The following is a 24,543-nucleotide window of genomic DNA, read 5'->3' as shown; positions in this document are numbered from 1 at the left end:
AAGGAGCACATCTGGAGCACAAGCCAAAGATGAGTAAAGTTATTTGCGGTCTCCCAATATAATTAATCAATTTGGGTGGAGTTATTGTATCTCTGTTGACTCTGACAAGGAGACAATGCACAGGGCACACCAACAGAACCTCAATCCTCTTTCAGTGTCCCACTTCACTCAAATCTTGGAAGTTGTCAAACAGAACATGATAATGGATTCACAATAGTTCACTGCAGCTGACTCTCACCTGTGACTGCACTTTGAAATCCATTGGGTAGATCCATAGTTGGATAGATTCGCCTCCTTGTTCAATCAGGTGCCATTCTCACTGCCAGGCCTGACTGAGAACAGGATTTAAACTTACCCAGGTTTAAATCCTGTTCTTACCAGGTGCTGACATATATTGAGCAAAGTACTTCATGGCTTCCACTACAGTAATCAAGAATCTGTTGGCTGGTTATTAAACCAGAAGGAACAGTCATCTTCTTGATCTCCTCCATTAGATCTTCCCATCTCTACCCACTATGGTGGTTGGGTCCCAAAGCCAGGCCAAGCTTGAGAGCAAAGAGCACTGGAGAGGGAGAAACTGTGTGTATGTGTTTTCTTTTTTTAATCTGCAAGGTGCCATCCTTAGCTTGGCATCTATCTCTTCTTAGCTGGCATTAGAGATCACTGGTTCAGCCCAAAGTTGTTTGTATTTGTTCTGTGCTTGCATAACACGGTTGCACCAGAAAACCAGGAACAAAGGAGAGGACAAGTGGGTGCATGTGGGTGCTTTCGAGAGAAGAGAATGTCTTTGTATCTATTTTCATTGTTCGGAAGATGTTTCAGTCCCTTTTCTACCCCTTACTTCCCTAGTCTCAGTGACATCACAAGAGTCTACTCCCTTAGTCTTGGATTTGGCTCTGAAATGTTATGACATGGGACACTGGAGACTTGGTAACACTAAAATCCATTTAATAGAAGTGAAACTGCAACAACCCCTGTCCACCCCACCCCAACAACATGAGGAGTGGGATTGAAAATACACAGCAGAACAGTACAGTCAAGATGTTATGAGAAAAGATCTGTTATGCTTAGCACCCTGCAAAAGCAAACAACCCAGGCTATGGAATATCCTCAGCGCAACCTTCTCTGTCCCATCTCACTTAGCCCAGTTGCTGTTCTTCCTCTGTCCCAGCTCACAATGCTGTGTTGTTCATTATCTTTCTCCTGACACTGGGATGGTATACAGGCAACTCAATTCCTTATTCCTTCTTTTAGCAGGCAAGGCCAGAATGCCTCAGTGCTAGCAGGGGAGAGATTCCAATCTGGATTTGAATTCCTGCTGTGCCATGCAAACTGATTGATAGGGGGGATAATGGGAAACCATTCTTTAGACACTTCAGATACCTTGAAAACTTTATTTGTTGCTGTAAGTCAGAAGCAACTCGACAGCACACAAGAACATTGACTCTGGAATAGCAGAAAACTAACTTGCTCTCTCTTTTATGTAACAGACTTTGAAGTATTTGAAGATAATTATCATATGATCAGCAAAAGCAGAGACATCACCTTGCTGACAAAGGTTCGCATAGTCAAAGCTATGGTTTTTCCAGTAGCAATGTATGGAAGTGAGAGCTGGGCCACAAAGAGGCTGACCACCAAAGAATTGATGCTTTTGAATTGTGGTGCTGGAGGAGACCCTTGAGAGTACCCTGGACTGCAAGGAGATCAAAACTATCCATTCTGAAGGAAATCTACCCTGAGTGCTCACTGGAAGGACAGATCCTGAAGCTGAGGCTTCAATACATGAGAAGACTCCCTGGAAAAGACCCTGATGTTGGGAAAGAGTGAAGGCAAGTGGGAGAAGGGGACGACAGAGGATGAGATATTTGGACAGTGTCATCGAAGCGACCAACATGAATTTGACCCAACTCCGGGAGGCAGTGGAAGACAGGAGGGCCTGGTGTGCTCTGGTCCATGGGCTCACGAAGAGTCAGACACAACTTAATGACTAAACAACAAACAATATGATGGTTAAGTTTTTTCTTCTCAAGACTGAACACATCTGTGGTGGATAGCCCACACGTCACTCCTGTCAGTCATTTTAAGAACTCTAGTATAGGAGCCTATGACAGGAGGGGCGGAGTCAACGGAACTTGGGGAGACAGAGAGTCAGTCAGGGGGAAGATGGTGAAGTGTTTAGACAAAAGATTGGAAAGTTGGTGTGGTAGAGAATATAAAAGAGTTAAAAGTAATAAGAAATGCATAGACTGTCAGAATATTGAGACCTTGATTAAAGTGAATGAATACAAGCAATCATATATGTAATCAAATCAACGTTTATGGAATGAATAATAAAAGAACATCCATGATTCTATTTCTGTGATTTACCTACCAAACCATAAATAAACCTTGTTGTATCTGGCAGCAATATTCTGAGATTCATATTTGGTACAGTGAGGGTAATATCCTCTGGACCACAGCATGCCAGGCCCTCCTATCTTCCACTGCCTCCCAGAGTTCTGTCAAATTCACGTGGTTACTTCTATGACACTGTCCAGCCATCTCATCCTCTGTCGTCCCCTTCTCCTCTTGCCGTCACACTTCCCTAACATCAAGGTAGAGCTTCTCCATCTTTGGCTGCAGAGAATATAATCAATTTGATTTCGGTACTGCCCATCTGGTGATTTCCATGTACAGAGTCGCCTCTTGTGTTGTTGGAAAAGAGTGTTTCTGATGACCAGCTGGTTCTCTTGACGAAACTTGATTAGCCGTTGCCCTGCTTCGTTTTGAACTCCCAGGCCAAACTTTCCTGTTGTTCCTTTTATCTCTTGACTCCCGACTTTAGCATTCCAGTCCCCTAGAATGAGAAGAACACCTTTCTTTGGTGTCACTTCTAGAAAGTGTTGTAAATCTTCATATAATTGTTCAATTTCAGTCTCCTCAGCAATGGTGGTCGGTACATAAACTTGGATTATTGTGATGTTGAAAGGTCTGCCTCGGATTCGTATTGACATCATTCTATCATTTTTTAGATTGTATCCCATTACAGCTTTTCCCACTCTTTTGTTGACTATGAGGGCTGCTCCATTCCTTCTATGGGATTCTCTCCCACAATAGTCAATATGATAATCATCTGAGCTGAATTCATCCATTCCTGTCCATTTTAGTTCACTGATGCCCAGGATGTCGATGTTGATTCTTGCCATCTCCTGTTTGACCACCTCCAGCTTCCCAAGGTTCATAGATCTTACATTCCAGGTTCCTATGCAGTATTTTTCTTTGCAGCATTGGACTTTCCTTTCACTTCTAGGCACATCCACAGCTGAGCATCCTTTCGGCTTTGGCCCAACCAGTTCATTAGCTCTGGAGCTACTTGTACTTGTCCTCCGCTCTTCCTCAGTAGCATGTTGGACGCCTTTCGACCTGAGGGGCCCATCTTCCAGTGTCACATCTTTTAGCCTTTTGTTTCTGATCATGGGACACTCTTGGCAAATATACTGGAGTGGCATTGCCATTTCCTACTCCAGGTGGATTGCGTTTAGTCGGAACTCTCCACTATGTCCTGTCCGTCTTGGGTGTCCCTGTACGGCAAAGCCCATAACTTCTCTGAGTTACTCAAGCCCCTTCGCCATGACAAGGCAGCAATCCATGAAGGGGAATCATCCTGAGTAGTGGATGTCAAATGTTTTTAAATAAATAAATATCATTCTCCTCATGTCTGTTTCTTTATTTATTATTAAGCTTTGATGCAAGGACATAACCTTTTTTTGCCAATGTTATTTATCAAGGAAAAAAAATATTTTCCTGTGACTGCTGTCTCTGTTAGTTAATTTTTTTTATTATGTTTGTCTGCTGTTTGAATAAACTACTTTATGTACTGTTTTATAAGAAGGCTATTTTATATTAATTTTTAAAATGTTTTTATATGGGCGCTTAATTTTTATTTTTTTGTTACACTTCTAGTTTTTCAATCATGCTGGAGTGGAAATTAACCAAGCTGAAAACAAGGGAATAGCAATAAACATACATACACATACACACACAATATCTAGTGGCAACTTAAAGCATTGCAAATTTTAAAAGAGTAAAGACTTAAAAGAACCCACTGTGATCCTTGTAAGAACTTATTTATCCTAGGCAACAGAAAACAATCTTCAAAATGGCTGTTTGAGTCAGAATGGGAAAATGCATTAGGAGTTGAAATAGGTTTATATATCAAAAGAAAAGTAAATGCTAAAGTTGCAAATAACTGTTATCTGACACTTTCCTACTTTATTTGCTTTCCATTTGACCCAATGCACTCATTTGGCTTTCCCCTCATTTATGTGTATCGTAGAGAAAGTATCTTCAAAGGCTGAGTGGAAGGAGGAATTAATCCATTCTTTCTTGGTGGCCAGACCCGCCAGTAACAGTGAAAGAAGCATAGCTTCTTTCTTTCCCCACCAAATGTGTTGGCTGCTATTTTGCATTTTCCACAACGTATCAGGCTTAGCATTATTATGGACCACCAGAGAGGGGAGGGGTAGCTACAAAAGCAAGGTAGTATGTATTCAGAAGAAATATTGTAGAGTGGCCACATTTTTCCAAATACAAAGAAGGGGGGTGGGGGAAATCACAATTATTTTTTTAGGGAAAAATACCAACTGGGGAAAAAAATCTCAATTTTTAAAGGGAAAAATACCAATACAAATGATACAAAAGTAGCAATAGCTAGGAATAGTGACTCTCCAAGACAGAATTTGAATTTGAAGTATATTAAATGTACTCGTACACAAAAACTCAACACACAACAGAGCTTAATTTTGAATAGCTACTAAGATATAACCAACAACAAGCAAACCAGAAGGCCAGCAAATATTCAGTTTCTTCGCTTTTTGAAGTCTTGAAATTGGAATCTAAATAGCTGTGAATGTTACCTTATGTTTTGTGATTGCTTATACTCCAGACACACATACCAATAATCTTCTAACACCCCTCACATAGCTCTCCCCCACCTTTTGACCCAAAGCACTGTTAGGTTATAGGGTTTCATTTCACAGGCCTTTTCTGTAGATTGCTAGCATGCAATATTGAGCTGAGTTAAAATTATGTTCATAAATCTCTATCCAGAAGCAAGAATGAAGTCCAGAAACCACCTCTCAAGGTTGGCATTCAGCCGACAAATGCAAAGTTGAATGGAATCTTGGAAAAGGCATTGGAACAAGCATGGTACAGCCTTAGACCTATGTAAAATGTGGAAGGTCATTAATAACTGTCCACAGAAGACAGGGCCTTTGATTTTGCAGCCTTATCTAAAAGACACAGAGTGCCGCACAGTATTATATCTGCCTACCTCAGAAAGATAAAGGACTGAATCATCTCTATTGGTATTCACAGCTGGGGTTTCGCGGAATCTACAGCAGGTGTAACCGCCATGCTGTTTCATCAGAATGCTAAGCTCTCTATCATTCTCTCACACTGGTTTGGAAATATTTTGAGAGCACCTACCTGGTCACTTATTGAGGATTTTAAAACTACAGCACAGATATACTGTATCTTTTATGCATTGATCAGAAAATGCAGAAAATAACGGAATACTAATTCCTCATGATGAGCTTTGGAAATAAAAAAGATTGCCTTGTAGACAAATAGGGCAGCCACATAGGAGATTTGTTTAATAAACAGGATGCTCATTTGCATTCAGTTTATATGTTCCAATTTACATGTGTAAGCCAGTATGATGCAGTGAATCAGACTAGATCTAAGGAGATCTGGGTTCAAATCCTTGATTGGCCATGGAAACTCACTAAGGATCTAATAAGAATGACAAGAGTAAAGTCACTTGCTAAGTATCTCACATACTTAGAAAACCCTACTAGGGCCCCTATAAGTTAGAAGTGACTTGGCAACATATAACAATGAGATCCATCCTGCCCCATTTTTAGAATAATGAAACTAAAACTATCCATTTTGAAGATCATCTCTCTTGTCTGCAGAAAATACAAGTCATGTAGCCATGGAAAAAGAAATAGCTTACTAGGAAACCTGTGTGGTTAGAGGTACTTACTGGAACAGGGGGCTCACAATTGTTTTTTTTTTTTTTTTTTTTTTTTGTCTTTAATGGACTGTGTTCCTGTTACTACAACTAGGAGTGGCTGTGAAATACTAGCATATACACATGCTCAGGTATATCCACTGGAAAATTTCAAGTGCTTGGGCTGGTGTATCTCAAAACCCTTTATAAGCAGTGCATAGCTTGCTCCATTTTGGGAGTCCACACAAAAGTGATACCTCCCTGCTTAGCCATTCTAATAAAGTGTTTTCCAAGGGCTCTGGAGTTGTATTTTCTCCAGAATGACATACAAACTATGCACACACACACACACAGAGAGAGAGAGCACTGAGCACAGCTGTGGATAGTATGACTAGGTGACCAATGCATCTGGTCAGTATGTGATTGGAGATATTAGTTGATTCCTAGACTCCTCACAGATGAAAGAGCTATATCTGTCCATTGAACCCACGTAATCAAGAAAAGCAAGAAAAGAATCTTCATAGTCTATAATCATCTTCCATAACACACAGTTTTGAAATGTATACTTACAGAGTAAATTCTTCACATCCTATGGACTGACTGAATAAAGAATAGTGAGGTATTTCATGGGAGAGGAAAATAAAAAGTAGAGTTGATAATTAAGAAACACCAGCTGTCATATTTTGGACACATAACTCATTGTGATAAATATATTGCAATACATAACTGAAAGGAAGATATAGGGTAAATGTGGGAAAGGCAGATTTCCTTGGTGAGTAACAACAGAGACTGACTGGATATAAAAATAAACCAAATAATCCACACAGCAAGAGAGAGGTAGAGATATATCTCCTGTTAACTAACCATAGCCATTAAAATGGTACCTAGAGAGAGATGCACACATAGTTTGAAATGGAATTGTATGAAGAGTTTAGAGAGGAGGGTTTATGACAAAGTCATATTATATGTTAAAAATAAGGGTTGCTTTTTAGGCTTTTCCATTTTAAATTATTTTTAGCTTAAGTGGTTGCATGTACAGTGTGCTCATTTTGATCTAAATGACCAAAAGATAGGATAGCTAATTGCCCGCCTGCCTGCCCGCCCCCATAAATGTGGCATATGCCTGCCAAATTCATAATCCCCTCGCACAGCTCCCTTTTAAAAGATCTTCCATCTTTTCTTAAAACTTGGCATGTGGAAGAGTCAGTTTTATCTAAGAGGAGCACACAGCTGGCTGATGAAAATTTGGCACAAGTGAGGGGAGAAAAACTATCCCCAGTATGCAGCAAATAGGCTAGTAGTCCCAAGAAGAAGATGCAGGTGTGAATAATAAAAATCGCACATTTTAGAGGGACGATCTGGTAAGAAATAAAAAGAGAAAAATATGGTGGGTATAAATGGATCTGTATTGATGCAAATGGGTTTTGAATATCCTAAATAATTTTCTTTCTTGCTTTAAAATATTTTTACCCTGTCTTTTTCCTTAAAAAGGACCCGAGGTGACTCATGTAATCAAAAAAGTCAGTGTTTGAAAGCTAAAAATTGTGAGTTATTCAAATATTTAAAATGAATTAAACATGCATTATGTTAAAAATTTAGATAAAAACAGTATAAAACAGTTTTTAAACGACAAGGGCAACATCAATTCATCCCATTTTAAAATCCCTCTTAGACAGCCAGTTACTAAGGGATAGCCTGCCTGATAAACTGGGCATCTAGGCTCAGTCATGAATCCAGGAGCATCCTCAGCCTGCGCTCCTGTGTTTTCAGAGGGAGTGTTACCCCTTCCAGCACAGGCTGCATCCCTGTTCCTTGATCTACCTTTTGACTGACCAGGAGCACCTTCTGTCTTGTCTGGATTAAGTTTCAGTTTATTCACACTGATCCACCAGTCCATTTCTGACACCAGATGCAATTTATGAAAATTGTTCGGATTGTTACGTAGTAACATTACCACACAGGTTCTGATTTGCTGCAGAAATTCAGGATATATACTGCAAATTATCATAGCAATTCATTAATAATTAACTGTTGAAGTTTGATGGCAGATAGCCATGTGTGGTTTTGTAAGAGCATCACAAAATTCAAAGGTTTGGCACTGAATGTACAGTATCTGAAATTAAGTTACTGAAACGCAGGGGTGGGAACCAGAATACATGCATTTTATAACTTTAACCGCAGAGTTGGAAGGGATTCTGTGGATCACCAAGTCCAGCTCCTGTCAAAGAGGCACAGTGAGGAATCAAACTTTCAACCTCTGGCTCAGGAGCCAAATACCTATATACCAGCATGTTAAGAATAACTAGCTCAGTTATGTTTTACACCTCTGTAAAAAGTTACAAGTTCTGATGAGAAATCATTATATTGTGGTCTGGACTATGGCAGCACTGGGAGGAAGCTGTATCTAGTAACAGATTACAGCAAATGGGATCTACTACCAAGGATACCAATGTCCAAGAAATCCCACTGGCTTGGATGGTCTTTTAGTACCTTTGCTTCGCACACAGTCTTGGTCACAATAGTCCAGACCAGTGATCCCCAACCTTGGGCCTCCAGATGTTCTTGGACTACGACTCCCAGAAGCCTTCACCACCACTTTTGCTAGCCAGGATTTCTGGGAGTTGAAGTCCAAGAACATCTGGAGGCCCAAGGTTGGGGATCACTGGTCCAGACCATAGGTAGTCTTGTGGCTGGACTATTGCTTTATGCACTGTATGTAAGAGACTGCCCTAAGAGTGTTCCAGAGCTGCGAATGGTGCAGAATGCCTCCAACAGCATGTATAACTTTGCTGAAAGAATTGCACTGGCTACCTGTTTGCTGCCAGGCTCCAAACAACTTCCATCACGATTACCTGACAGACTTCTTTGTCCCTTTTTAATCCATTCCATCTTTAAAGTCATGACCTCCTCATTGCTCCATGTGGGCATTAGATCTGCTCTGAAGTCACGATCAGTCATGTTAGTATGGTGGTGCCCATTCTATAGAAAAGTCTTCTCCCTACAGTTTGACATGTTCCAACAATTCTGGATGCACACTGTATGTCTGAATGCCAAAACACAGAAAAGTCCTCAGACATATTGGGGTTTGCATTGTTCTAACTAGAAAGATTGAGGTTGCAAACAATTATTTGTAATGTTCTAGATGCAACTGCATCCACCTTTAGTCACAAAAGGAAGAAACAAGGGCAGTGGCAATAAAACCTACTTTTTCCTGCCATACGTGGCTCACCTTCTCAAAAATTGCTTTAAGCTGAATACACATTGAGTGACTGACTTTAAATTTCCATTTCTGTAAATATGAATCCATTCAGTTTTGCAAATCTATGATATCTCTTTTTCATTTGTATCCACTGACCAGGAAGGAAGCTGTGCAAATAAATGTTTAAAAAGGAACAGCTCAGTTAACAAAGGAAGCTATTTCTTTCAGTGAGAGGAAGCTGCCTTAAGTTGTTTGTGGAATGCTGTGGGAGTGAATGACCACTGTTTAGGGATATGGAAATATAATGAGCTTGCCAAAATGAAATGTGTCAACATTCATATCAATAACATTTACCACATTATCTTGCTTTTCTATGGGAGAAAATTAATAAAATATCTAAATAGGCCAATTTTCATGCCTTCAAATGGTCTCTTTATTTAACCTGCAGTAAGAAAATCCATTCGAATGTCGGTGCCAATTGCTTAAAAGCTGCTGTTTTCATGCTTCATTAATATTTTCTAACCCAGTTACTGAATTCCCACTGACAATCCTGCTGAAGCAGTCTTAGTGAGGTATTAAATTCATCCTGGCTCTGAATGTCCAACAAAGAATTTTCAAAATTCATTACTGGTTGGAGAGAAACCTTAATTATCCCTGCAGAAATCTTAATGGCCATTAGAATTCTCTCTCTCTCTCTCTCTCTCTCTCTCTCTCTCTCTCTCTCTCTCTCTGTGTGTGTGTGTGTGTGTGTGTGTGTGTGTGTGTGTGTGTGTGTGTGTGTGTGTGTGTGTGTGTGTGTGTGTGTGTGTGTGTGTGTGGAGAAGGATGCTTCAGGATCTGTTAGCTGGTTAGAAAATATAGGCACCAGCAATCATTACTCACAATGCAATCATTGGAGAAGAGCTCCACAAGCATACAAAGTATGCCAAATTGGAGGTACCCCTATTTCCCCATATACAGATGGGCAGCATGGCTTTCTCAGTTGTGGTGTGCACATACGAGCACAGCCAAAGCTCAATCCCTTTGCTTCCATTTCAGCAGGACCCCATGTTTTATAAAAGGTTGTGTTTTTCCTCAGCAGAATTTCTGAAAGAATAAGGCCATCATATGATGGGATATCATTAAAAGGCCCTAATAATGTGTCAAACTCAGAGTTTGACTCTTAAGAGAGAGAGAGAGAGAGAGAAAGAAAGAAAGACTAGCTTTTTCCATCTTGATTTAAAAGTCAAAATATTGCATAGGTATATAACTATGGATGAGATGGACGAGATGGAGGGGCAGTGTCATAGAAGCGACCAATTTGAATTTGACCCGACTCCGGGAGGCAGTGGAAGACACGAGGGCCTGGCGTGCTCTGGTCCACAGGGTCACGAGGAGTCAGTCACGACTTAACGACTAAACAACAACATTTAACTATGGCTGATTCCTATTAAAATGAATGAAACTAAAGTTATGTTTTTAAGAAACAATTGAAAACACTGATGTATAGGCAGGCTTTCCCAACAGATAATCCCTGATGATTTTTCTTTTATATTCTTTGATTTCCATTTTTGTCTATTTGTAATGTTTTTAATAATTTTATTGTTGCTCCAATTGTAAGCCGCCTAGAGTGGTCTAGTATGACCAGATAGGCGGGATAGAAATAAAATAAATAAATAAATAAATAAATAAATCATCCACTTGTTCAGAAATAAATTTGTCTCCTTTAATTGGGGAAGCCAAAACCATACAATTCACAACTCAGGCTGCATTCACAAGTGCATTTATTATAAAGGAAATTCCCTTGAGCTTAGCAAACTGTTGCAAGAATTTTTGTTGTTGGTGCTGTTTAGTCGTTAAGTCATCTCCAACTCTTCGTGACCCCATGGACCACAGCATGCCAGACCCTCCTGTCTTTCACTGCTTCCAGGAGTTGGGTCAAATTCATGTTGGCAGCTTCGGTGACACTATCCAACCATCTCATCCTCTGTCGTCCCCTTCTCTTGCTTTCACACTTTCCCAAAATCAGGGTCTTTTCCAGGGAGTCTTCTCTTCTCATGAGACAGCCAAAGTATTGGAGCCTCAGCTTCAGGATGTCCTTCCAGCGAGCACTTAGGGTTGATTTTCTTTAGAATGGATAGGTCTGTTCTCCTTGCAGTCCAGGGGGCTCTCAAGAGTCTCCTCCAGCACCACAATTCAAAAGCATCGATTCTTCGGTGGTCAGCTTTCTTTATGGTCCAGCTTTCGCTTCCATACAACACTACAGGAAAAACCATAGCTTTGACTATGTGGTCCTTTGTCTTCTTGATGTCTTCTGCTTCTGTTAGGGCCCTACCATTTTTGTCCTTTATCATTTCCATCCTTGCACAAACGGTTCCTCTAATATCTCCAATTTTCTTGAACATCTCTGGTTTTTCCCTTTCTATTATTTTCCTCTATTGTTTTGCACTGTTCATTTAAGAAGGCCCTCTTTTCTCTGCTTGCTATTCTTTTGAAGTCTGCATTCAATTTTCTGTAACTTTCCCTATCTACTTTGCATTTTGTTTCCCTTCTCTTCTCCTCTATTTGTTAGGCCTCAATGGAGAGCCACTTTGCTTTCTTGCATTTCCTTTTCTTTGGGATGGTTTTTGTTGCTGCGTCTTGTAGTATGTTACGAGGCACTATGTCCACCAAATCTAGTTCCTTAAATCTGTTCTTCACTTCCACGGTGTATTCATAAGGGATTTAGTTTAGATTATACCTGACTAGCCCAGTGGGTTTTCCTACTCTCTTCAGTTTAAGCTTGAGTTTTGCTATAAGAAGCTGATGATCAGAGCCACAATCAGCTCCAGGTCTTGTTTTTGCTGACTGTATAGAGCTTCTCCATCTTTGGCTGCAGAGAACATAATCAATCTGATTTCGGTATTGCCCATCTGGTGATGTCCATGTATAGAGTCGCCTCTTGTGTTGTTGGAAAAAAGTGTTTGTGATTGCCAGCTTGTTCTCTTAACAAAACTCTATTAGCTTTTGCCCTGCTCCATTTTGAACTCCAAGGCCAAACTTGCCTGCTGTTCCTTTTATCTCTTGACTCCCTGCTTTAGCATTTCAATCCCCCATAATGAGAACATCTTTCTTTGGTGTCAGTTCTAGAAGGTGTTGTAAGTCTTTATAGAATTGGTCAATTTCAGCCTCTTCAGCATTGGTGGTTGATGCATAAACTTGGATTAATGTGATGTTGAATTTGAATTGAAATCATTCTATCATTTTTGAGATTGTATCCCAGTACTGTACAGCTTTTCCCACCCTTTTGTTAACACTTAAAAAATTGGCACTTGAGTGCAGTATGTTGCTATTACTCCCATATGTGTTTCACCACACAGAGAAATTCAAGTTATACAGTAAATCCACATGAAGGCTTTGACTTGAAGAAAAGGAGGGAAATGCCGTATGTTTGACAAGCAGCCTTCTGAGTGAGTGTATCCAGGACAAGAAGAAATAAAATGAGTTTCTTTTGAAAGCTACTCCATTCCTTCTATGGGATTCTTGCCCACAATAGTAGATATGATAATCGTCTGAATTGAATTCGCCCATTCCCGTCCATTTTAGTTCACTGCCACCCAGGAGGTCAATGTTTATTTTTGCCATCTCCTGTTTGACCCCATCCAGCTTACCAAGGTTCATAGATCTTACATTCCAGGTTCCTATGCAGTATTTTTCTTTGCAGCATCAGACTTTTCTTTCACTTCCACGCCCGCCCGCAGCTGAGCCTCCTTTCAGCTTTGGCCCAACCACTTCATTAGCTCTGGAGCTACTTGTCCTTGTCCTCTGCTCTTCCTCAGTAGCATGTTGGACGCCTTCTGACCTGAGGGGCTCATCTTCCAGCATCATATTTTTTAGCATTTTGTTTCTGTCCATGGAGTTTTCTTCACAAAGATACTGGAGTGGCTTGCCAGTTCCTGCTCCAGGTGGATCATGTTTAGTTGGAACTCTCCACTGTGACCTATCCATCTTGGGTGTCCCTGCATGGCATAACACATAGCTTCTCTGAATTACTCAAGCCCCTTTGCCACAACAAGGCAGCAATCCATAAAGGGGTGCAAGAATTTAACTTGGTCTAATTCTCATGCTCTGTGGCTATTTCAGTTTTACCCATGACCTGAACATACTTCTTGAGAGATACGTGTGGTCTGCGTGCATGAAGGTGAACCCTTTGGTGACTTCTTTGTTGCCGTTTTGACCTGTAAAGCAGCAGTAGGAGCATTTTTGCCACTAATTTGTGACACACAATTACATCACATTAACAGAACAATGGGTTCACATATGTGAACTTCTCAGAGTGTGTTGCATGGGCTGGCTGCCTCCCTCTATTGGTGGTCTTCCTCAATATACAGAAGGTGAAACAACAAGTGATAGTAGGCCTGCTCCATTCAAAGAGTGTCACTGCCATTCTTGACAATGAGAATATCTGAGGCGTGGATGCTACCTCGCTCTGCCTCAGAGAACGCCTGGCTCTGCATGTAGTAAAACTGGATTAGATCTCAGTCTGAAAACTACCAGAAAACAGCCCAAGACAATTTGCTGCCTAGAGTGGAATTACAAATGGTGTCTCATTTTACCAGTCACGTTTGTTAATATTCAAAGCTAGTCATGTTTTTCTGGTATATGAGAAAGAAAATCAAGCATGTCTCCCTCAATAGGGAAGGGGGTACAGTCACTAACAACTTGTTCTTGTTTCATTGCAGCTAAAAATCTGATGTCTGTGGCAGATATGTAACATCTCCTAACAGTAGAGCCAACTTTGAAAGTTGCTCAGTGAGTAGATCACACTGAGATAGATGACTCGACTCAGCATAAAGCAATTTCATGGGCTCTGTATGTCAGCACACATTTAAAAAAAATTGGCACTTGAATGCAGTATGTTGCTATTACTCCCATATGTGTTTCACCACACACAGAAATTCAAGTTATACAGTAAATCCACATGAAGGCCTTGACTTGAAGGGAGGGAGGGAAATCCCGTATGTTTGACAAGCAGCCTTCTGAGTGAGTGTATCCAGGACAAGTAGAAATAAAATGAGTTTCTTTTAAAAGCTGGATGTTGTGTCCTGATTGCTTCATGCATGCACTATGTTGATAGGTGCATGAGACAAGCATATGTTACATGGGAGAAGCAGAGCTCCAATGTGCTGGTTTAAAAAGCTCTGGCTTCTGTTCTGTTCTGCCTGGCAGGATACCCAGATTAGCAGACTGTTTAGCACATATTCTGACAGCTGGAAGCCTTCCTCTCTCTGAGCAGGCTGATAGCAACAAGAAATGACTGTGCTCATGTTACAGCATTTAGCATTAGACATAATGTCGATATGGAGATAATTTGTGGCCTCTGGGCTGCTCCCTCTAAGTAGGCACCCATTTGTGCAACGATATGGGAACTTCTTGGAATCTCAAAGAATAGCAGCACCTTACTATGGCTAGGATGTTCATTTTCATCCAACCGGAATGGAGTAAGCCTTTGATGGTTTCTGAGAGAGTTCATGTAGGTACACGCCACGTTACGGTCAGGAAAACAAATACACAGACATTTTTTTGAAAATGTGCATATCTATTTGCTGTTTCTCAGAACAAAAGGTCATGTTCTGGAGTCCTTGGTGATGCAAAAAAGCTGCCTGCCTACAAAACTGAGCCTATATTTAGTATGAAGGCATTCATATATATCCATTTCTATTTATATACATATAAATGCAACTTCCTGTTTTATTCGGGAGTAATTTAGTCAGCTCTATCACAATTCAACATCCGACAATGGATGAAAAAAAAATACCAGTGGACCAAAACACTTGCTGGAAGGGATAATTATACAAGTCTTTACAGATTTCAGATTCGTTAGAACATCCACATGGCAAAGATTGAACAACTGAGTCAAAGACTAAGTTGGGATTTAAGCATTTCATAGTTTATTATAATCACTGTCAATATATATGTGCTATTTTAATGCTCTTCAGTCTTATTGTCTTGCCTTCCCCCTATGTTGCTATTGCTGAATGTGAGCCTCACCAGTCCTGGCTTGTTGAGCAGGGCATCCTTCCTCCATTCTCTGATCTATAAACTCAGGATGGGAAAGTCTAAACACAAAGGGTTTTATTGAAACTGGGAAAGGGGTAACTTTCAACTGAGCTGCAACAGCCATAGAGTTCTTTGACTGTTTTGCTCAAGAGTCTCTTGCCTGCTAGTCCCCTTCACTAGGGTATCTGCATTCTCCTCAGCAATCCTGGTTCTTCTCACCCAGGAAGCTGATCGCTTCTCAGCTCTTTAATTTGGCACTGGGACTCTGTTGAGATTGTAAGATAATGTGAGATGAGAACAATGAGAGCACATTTGTGAGTGTTCTCTCTCCAGAGTTCCTTGATTCCCCTCGCCCTCTCCTTTCAGAGCAGGCATTATCACTGTCAGCATCAGATCTGGGTGGCCATTGGCTCCCTGGGTTTGGACTCTGTCCTCTTCCACCTCTCCAGGTGCTGGATGTGCTCCCCACACTAGGAGGTTTGGGGTGGAGGCTGGAATTTTTGGTGCTTTTCCTCCTCTCCTTTAGGGACCCTTAATTGTACCAATTGCCCTATTCAGGGGTCTTCCTTAAAGATGTAGTTCCCATTCTCCCAGGTGCTCTGGTTCTTCCTCTGTGGACCCAATATGTCTCTAAGAGTCCCTCCTTAGTGTCTCTCCAGGCCCCTTTTTCAAGGTCATCCTCCTCCTCTCTGGCCAGAGACCTAGGACTCATTTTTTCAATTTCCTCTGTTTCACAGTCCACATCTTGTCAGATCTGGCCCCATGGGGTTTCTCTCCCTAGCCTTGGTAAAGCAGTTTTCCACCCCGGGCTCCAGAGGCAAGCAATCTTAAGGGTTGTTCCTCTTCCCCCAGGGTCTCTGCCCCCACTTCCATAGTGGGCACAGCCTCAGTTTGGGGCAATTATCTTGGGAGTGGAGCCTTTTCTATCTTTCCAGGTCTGCCCTCTTACTCTCTTTACCTCCTGACCTGTTCTGATTTTAGCTGGGGAGTTGCTTCAGACCCTAGGCTAGAGCACAATGGCCTGCCAACAGGGGTGCCCATGCCACTGTCTTCTTCACATTTATCACCAATGCCTTCACTGCCATCAATTTCAGTTATCCTTATTTATATGTCACCTAATTTATTTTTTGTGCGCCACAAGATTTCATTATTATATCATGATGCAATATTGCAAATCAGCAAAGCCAGTGTGGGTCACTGCAGGTAATATAGTCAAACTATACCCAAATTCTCTTTTGGTCTTGTCTACCACAACTTACCCACAACTCACCAGCAGTCTCATTGCAGATAAGTCATTTAAGCCTCAGGACCAAAGGAGGAGCTCTTTAATTAAGAGCAACCTCTCCCTGTCAGATGATGTTACAGGCAGTGGCAGATTTCCCCTAAGTAAAGAGGTCTTTCTTCAGCCTTTGGCTCCCACAACGTACCCAGAATGAGACTGATTACAAGTTGTGGGAAGTTATAAGGACCTTGGGATCAAAGGGAGAACTGTTTCATTACCAGCAATCTCCCCCTGCTAGTGACATCATTGCCTATATGCATAACAATTAATGCAACAGGGTGTTGGTTAATAATGGCAACTGATGATACAGTTTGTAAAAGCAAGGAAGCAATGAGGTATTGAAGCCAGGAAGGCTGTGCTTAGAAACAATAAACACAATTTTTATGAGTTCTTCTTCTTCTGTGCTAATAGTTTGACTACATCAAACATACTTTTTCTAAAGAAGAGTGCAACTGCTGGTGAAAGTTGACAACTTGCTCCACAGTACCATGACTATACAGGAACCTTGAACCAATCTGAGTTTTTGACAATGCCTTGAAATGAGATGAAATAATTTTATTATGTATGACATATGGGGGTCAACTAATGCATCTAAGGTTTAATCGTCATTGTTTTTCATAAACAAAACATTTCAGTACTAGACAATGATTAGGCAAGGAATGTGCTAAGAAATGTGGAAGACAAAGCAATGACCCACAGGCTGGAAATGTTCAATATATATTCCAGTCACCAAGAAAGTAGATGCCAAAAAATTGACCAACTATGAAAGCAAACTGAAGCCCAAATTTTCAACAAAGAATTTTACTATGTATGAAGCAAGAAGTGCCCAGTATTCAAGCTGGATTACAAAACAGCATTAAATATCATATTGGCTATGAAGAATACCAAAAAACTGAGAAGAAAATCAGTTTGTGCTTTATAGATTATAGTAAAGCCTTTAAATGTGTAGATTATGAAAAAATGTGAATGATTCTAAATGAAATGAGTGTAGCACAACATTTTATTGTTGCTATGCATAACCTTTAATCTGGACAAGAGGTTACTTTCAAGACTGAATATGGAGAAGTACAATGGCATCCAGTAAGCAAAGGTGTCATAAACGAGCACATTTTATCTTTCTGTTTGTTTAATTTATAGGAAGAATATATTATTTAGAAAGCTGGAATAAAGTCAGATGAAGGAGGAGTAAAAATTGGTGGAAGAAGCCATACGACATTATGTTACTGGCAGAAAATAGCAATTACTTGAAAAAACTACTGATGAAGGTTAAATAAGAAAGAGCAAATGTAGGATAATAGTTGAACATTAGGAACATTAGGAACATTGAAGACACAGGAGTTACTTATCTTCAGTACTGCCAATTAAGACATCAATATTCTTAAAGATTTTCTATAACTTGGTTCAGTCATCAATCCATATGGAGGCTGAAATCAAGAAATCAAAAGAAGACTAAGACTTAGAAAGGCAGTGATGAAAGAGTTAGAAAAATCCTCAAATGTAAGGATGTACAGCGATGCCTCGCATAGCGAGGTTAATCCGTTCCGGATTAACCTTCGCTATAGCGAAACATCGCTAAACGGAATAAAAAAAGCCACAGAAACGCATTGAACTTTGTTCAATGCGTTCCTATGGCTTGAAAACTCACCGTTAAGCAATGTTCCTTCATAGCGCCGCCATTTTCGCGCCCTCGGTAAGCGAGGGCAGGGCGCGAAAATGCGGCGCGGACCTTCCGGCGGCCATTTTGGAACCGCCGATCAGCTCTTCTCCCCCGCTTCGTTATGCGATATTCGCGAAGCCAATGCTCCAGCGATGGCCCAGAGCGCCTCGTTAAGTGATTTCATTGCTCAGCGAGGCGCTCGTTAAGCGAGGCACCACTGTATCACTGGAGACCAAGGTTTAAAATCATCCATGTAGGTTATTATCAGCTATTATGTTCAGATGTGAAAGTGAGACAGTGAAGAAGGCTGACAGAAAAAAAAATACTCAAAACATAGAAGAGAATTTTATGGAAACCATAGACCTCCAGAACAGCAAATGTGTAGATTCTAGGTTGAATCAAGCCAAAACTTTCACAAAAATTAAAATGAATGAACTGAGGCTATTTTACTTTGGACATATCATGAAATGACGAGATTCACTAGAAAAGACAAAAAATACTAGAAGTCCGAACAGTTGAAAAAGAGAAAGACTGGACTGAGACAGGATAACTGTATAAAGGAACCATGGCCACGAGCTTGAAAGACCTGGGCAGGGCTATTAATGGTAGGACCTTTTGAAGGTCATTGATTTTCCATAAATTGGAGATGACATGATGATACAGTACATAACAACAGCATAGACAATGACATCTGGCACAACACACTGAAATCCCAAAGGAACTATAACTGATTCTATCCATTTAAAAAAAAACCTATGATAACTTGGTTAATAATTGAAGTCATCAGGAATAAGAGCAGGCTTTGTAAAAACAAGAAGAAAATTCCAGCGTAACTAGTTTCCATTATACTTGTATTTACCAATATTTTACTTTACAACTGTTTCTTACAGCTTTTTGTCATGCCTAGTTTCTCATGCCCATCAAGCCATGCATGCCAAAATTGTTTCCCATAACTTACCATGAATTAATGTTAGTTTTTTTATTAACTGGCTAGACACAGAATGATTTTTCTCTGTGTGGGATGAAAGCATGTTGGGGCTGTGAAACTGTGCAAAGTTATAACTTTTCCCCAAATACGACATAATTCAATAGCTTTTGAGATAATGCTGACAGTGTACAGTCACAGGGTGATGCTGATAAATGAAGAGATGAAGGCAAATGAATGATGTATAGTATGGAAGCAGTTTGGCTCTTAGACCTTCAGCTACATATCTGAATGGAATCAAAAAGCTTGAATAATATATTCTTTATCACTTCACTCTCTTTTCTAGTCCTGGGAAGATACTAGAAATGAAAGCGCTAAGTTGTCTTTGTCTAATATTTTCAATTGGAATAGAAACTGGTCTATATATTACATATAAAAGAAATGGCAGAATACTCAGTTGTGTCACTTTAGCTGGCAGTGGAGGGCGGGGGGAATAAATTTTTCTTCCCTCAATTAAAAAAAAAAAAACACCAATCTCCAAATCACAGTTTGGAGAGTTACTATTTAAATAGTTATAGTCCCAAATCCCCAAATGTATTCATTTCCATTGTTTACATTATCTGCGATCAAGGCACACCCAACTTATGGTGACATTGGTAGCCAAGGTATGTGAGATATTTAAAGAGTGGGATTTTTTTCCAGCAGTTCCACACACTTCCAAGTGACATTCTATGACCACATGGGAGATTTGAACCCAGGCCTCCTGGATCTTTGGCATCCTATCTACTATACCACACTTGCAAACAGTTTCATTAGAGCTACTTTTTGAAACAGAAACCACAAAGAATATCATGACAAGAATCCAACAAGTTTTGCTTAGTATATGGCTTCCTTGCTCTGTGTCAAGGAAAATGGGGTCCAGTCCACAAAAGCCTATGCTGAGCAAAACTCAACAGTCTTTAAATTGCCACCAGACATTGTTTTGTTGCGACAGACTAAGGCAGCTTTCCTTGTAGCTCCAGGAGGTTTGTTGAGGACCAAAAGGACAGGTGACACGTGCCCAGCTTGCATTTCATGGGAAATATACCAAATTCACATTTGCCCCAACAGAATGCAAACCAGAATGCAGTTGGGATCCATAACTTGCTGAAATTTGCATTTAGATTTCATACACACAACACACAGGAAAACAACGAAGTAATACAAAACATTTGTAGCATAATTATGTCCTAAACCACCCAGAGGGTGCTCCAGTCACTACAGGGAATACATATAAGTCTAAATAAATAAATAAATAAATAAATAAATAAATAAATAAATAAATAAATAAATAAATAAATAAATAAATAAATAAATAAATAAATAAATGCTAAAAAGGCATATATTTGGGGTGGGGATGAGAAGATCAATTATTTACATTTGTTTAAAAATGCACAAACTCTAAATGAAACTGGATAAAACATTGAAAAACGTACATATCTGCAAAAAGTGCAGTTGGTTTTTTTTTAAAAGGATACAAAGAAAGCATATATAAAAAATGTGTAAAAAAGGTACAAAATCCAATGTAGTAGCAAACTTTAAAGTGAAAACAAAAGAACTAGAGCAAAATCGAGTTTGACATAATTGCTCATCCTGAGCGAAGGCTGTATCATATCTTTTCAAGCATTTGCTCTGAGAATAAATCCTGAATGGAGATGTCAGCCAGGTTAGGTGTGAAATATGAGGGGTTTCTATATATCTTGCAGGGTTGCAGAGAAAATATACTATGCCACAGAAGACCTGTGAGTAATTAATTGCAGGTTCTTGGATACATCCGTATCACAACTTTTTTTGTTCATGCTAAGTTATATAAAAATAAATCACATCTCCCTATTTTATTAGGGCAAAGAATCTGATTAAGAAACAATGCAACCCTAAAACGTGCTCACTGTGGGGTTTTAGGAGGAAGGATAAACTCCTTCTGGGCACCTAAATGTTCTTCTGTTGGCAGAAATGCCCTTCTGCCTGCAAAAATTATTCTGATTACGATCAGCTAATAGAAGAGCTAGAAGCAGGGTAGAGAAGAAGTATGCTGAGGCAGATGAGTTACTGCTCATCCAGAATCTCTTGCCCAGGGTCATAGGCACAGAATTGACAGGAAGTAAGGTTAGTACTAAGTAATGTTAACTCCCCTCAGCTGGGAGGGGACTTGAATTCATCACTGCTTCAGCAGGCTTAACATCACTTTGTTTAACATTTGGCCATTTTGGCTAGTTACAATGGCACTTTCTTCTGGTATCTATCCTATCAGAAGTTGGAACTCATCATGGATGACTTTGGATACAGCAGCTCTGTGCAATAATGTTATTACATCCAAACCAGTCTCTGAGGTATTTCAGCTCATACATTCTTCTCTTTCCTACACTTCTCCTCTCTTCCTATTACTTTTTCTTTGAACGATCAACTGTAATCAGCAAACAACTGTGAGAAGTATCCTTGCCTTCTATGTTTTATGATTCCTGTATTACTTCTGTATATTAGAAATATCCATAGATGAACAGACATTTCCTATAATAAATTATATTAATAATCATGTGCTATCAAGTGAATTCTAACTTATGGTGACCCTTTCCAGGGTTTTTCCAGGTAAAGAATACTCAGAAGTGGTTTACCATCCCGCTCTTCTGGAGACCTCCCGGGACTATGCAGCTTGCCCAAGCCCACATGGTCTGGCTCTTCTCCCAAGAGGCCAAACTTCTGGCTTTGCAGCCAGATACCTAAACCACTAAAATATCCAGGCAGCCTCCCATAATAAATAGAAATTTCTTAAGACTTCTTAATTCAAAACCATGCAGTTTTGAATTTATCCCATCCCCCTGTTATTTTATTAGCAATATTACAGGTGATCCAAAATGAATAGTGAATCTTTTACATTGTAAACCAAGGACACAGAGCTAGCAAAATTCACAAACATCAGAGGATAGCTAGATTCCTTAATATGACTGTCTTAAGCACCTCACCTTGATACATTAAGTCATGTAATTACAGTATGTCACACCCCTTCTCTCTGATACCAATGTTAATTGTCATTTTGCCTTGTCCCCTGACTATTGAGGCGATGATCTATATCACCACAGGAATAAATGTGTCTCCTTTAATAACATTCACTAATATTATTAAATGTGTTTCCTTTAATAATATTCATTTCCTCTTTTGCTGCCACCAACTTTTAGCTGTATGTGTGCACGTTTGCTCATTTTCTCAGGCCCTTAGAACCTAAAATACGTAGCCAGCCCTCAGGAACTGAACTCAGCACCACTGAGTTTGGAAAGAACTAATACTTTTTTAAAAAATTAAAATGACAGTTCTAAAAGAACATTGTAAATTCCTAGGCTTTCAGTTCATTCAGCAGAATCCTTCACTCTATCTATCACCTCTCTCCCTCCTCAGTCTCTCTCATTCTTATCTCTGCTCAGACTCCAAAGCCCTCTCTCCGGATCTCTCCACAACAGGCTGACTCCCAAGCTGACTGACATTCTACTTCTCTAGTTTTCCCAAGCCAATCAAAACCATTTTTACCCACATTCCATGCTGTTCACTCACTTCTTCCCATCACATGTTTACTAAACCATATAAACGCTACATTTAAACATAACAAGGCATCACACTAAAATGTCAGTGTTTTGTTGATGGACTTCATTCTACTTTTACATTTCTGCTGAACAGATTGAGTTTGCTGTTTTATTGCTTTTGTACACATGCGAAGGCCTTTGGCCATACACAATAAAGTTCTGTACCCCAGACTGTGTGTCTTGGATGTTCTACTGAAACTGGAGCTTCCAACTTAATACGTCCACCATGAAAAGATCAGAATTTGATTTGTCCTTCTATGCTTATATTGTCAGGGTAATGAAAAAAAATTTATGCTCCAGTTAATTAATCATATTCCTGTTACACACACACACACACACACACACACACACACACACATACACACACACACACAAAAGTGTGTGTATGTGCATGCAAAACTTGCCTTTTTCTCTCTGATAGATGCCTAGCAGTGAAATACCTTTAACATGAAAAAGTGGTTTCCACTCAAAGAATCACGTGAAAGTACTGAGGGTATTTCAGCATTAAATTCTCCTATGACCATCATGAGTCGTTTTTAGCTCATTGCATTGTTTCCAATGCAAGGAAACAAATGCGGTCTACCAGAGATGCTTTAGAAGTGCTGGCAAAACATGATCATGCCCTCCCTCTAGCTGTGGAAAGAGACATGCACAAATGGATGGAACATGCCATTGGGTTGTTGTCCAACTGATACCCTTTGACATTAATATCCACCGTCATAAAAGCAGCTCTTTGAGCTTCTCTTCTCCTTCCACTTCTCTGTCCCCACCATGCTGCTAGGAAAGCCATTTGTACTTACAGAGCATCAATGGTCTCATCAGAAAGCATACACATTAAAAGCAAGACTTAGCAGTGAAGATAGTAGAGTCCACGTGATGTCCCCATGCCCTCTCTCTTCACATAGCCTTCCAGACATAACAGAGAACAAAATTCTGCCAACAGGAGATTCTAAATGACTTGAATTAATGGTAGTGACCTAAAACAAAGTGCAAAGAAAGGCAAGATTAATTTGCCATTTTTAACATTGATATAAAACCACTTCACAGCTAATACCAACTGTAATTTGACAGGATTTTTGTCATTGAAAAAAGTTCCTGAAACTGGAATTGGATTCCAAACTTGCCCTTTATGGCCCTCATCCACCTCAGGCCTCTGTTGCTTGAAATAATGAGCAAGTGTTGTGCTAGAGTCTAGAGGACCATGAAGTCATCAATCACATTGTCTACAGAAGATTATACTTAGGGAAATCCACGTTTTTGACCACTGGTAGCCAAGAAATGTCCTTCTGATATGTTCCTTAAGAAGAATGGGATACCAAGAGCTTGGAAATATACACTTCCTAGGACAACAAATCCCAATTCTGGAAGTTATAATAAGAAAACAAAAAGTAATGTTTCCAAGCTCTGCTGATATCATGATCTTTATAACTGTGTGTGAAGTCAAAACTAGAATTTCTTTCTTTCTTTCTTTCTTTCTTTCTTTCTTTCTTTCTTTCTTTCTTTCTTTCTTTCTTTCTTTCTTTCTTTCTTTCTTTCTTTCTTTCTTTCTTTCTTTCTTTTTAAAATAGCACTTGCTTTGACTGTGGAGAAACAGATGAGGAAAAATCATAGATGGTTGGATGGTTATTGTAGGTTTTTTGGACCGTTTGGTTGTGTTCTTGAGGTTTTTCTTCCTTATTAAAAGTGTAGAACTTATAGATTTCTGGGAATAACACATTATTTCGATGATTTTTCCCAAATGTGATAAACCTAACCCAACTGTAAAACCAACTGATGTAGATTTTTTCAAACTTCTATAGTGAATAAGGAAATAAAGTGGGTGGTTGCAGTTGTTCCCAACCTTGGGTAACCCAGGGGTT

The 24,543-nt window shown here is 39.8% G+C and overlaps 1 long non-coding RNA gene across 1 annotated transcript in view; it reads right to left on the bottom strand.

The window, feature by feature from the left end:
• LOC144586147 (uncharacterized) overlaps nt 1-23,661 on the bottom strand; it is a 35,494-nt gene extending 11,833 nt beyond the window's left edge. Inside the window, exon 1 of the long non-coding RNA XR_013540899.1 lies at nt 23,485-23,661. This is a non-coding gene — a long non-coding RNA (uncharacterized LOC144586147). The remainder of the gene's footprint in view (nt 1-23,484) is intronic.
• Between the last annotated feature and the right edge of the window lie 882 nt (nt 23,662-24,543).

This window comes from Pogona vitticeps, chromosome 1 (genome assembly GCF_051106095.1).
Source record: "Pogona vitticeps strain Pit_001003342236 chromosome 1, PviZW2.1, whole genome shotgun sequence".
NCBI lineage: Eukaryota > Metazoa > Chordata > Lepidosauria > Squamata > Agamidae > Pogona > Pogona vitticeps.
The sequence above is the reverse complement of the archived record's forward strand: the minus strand, read 5'-3'. Positions and strand labels throughout refer to the sequence as shown.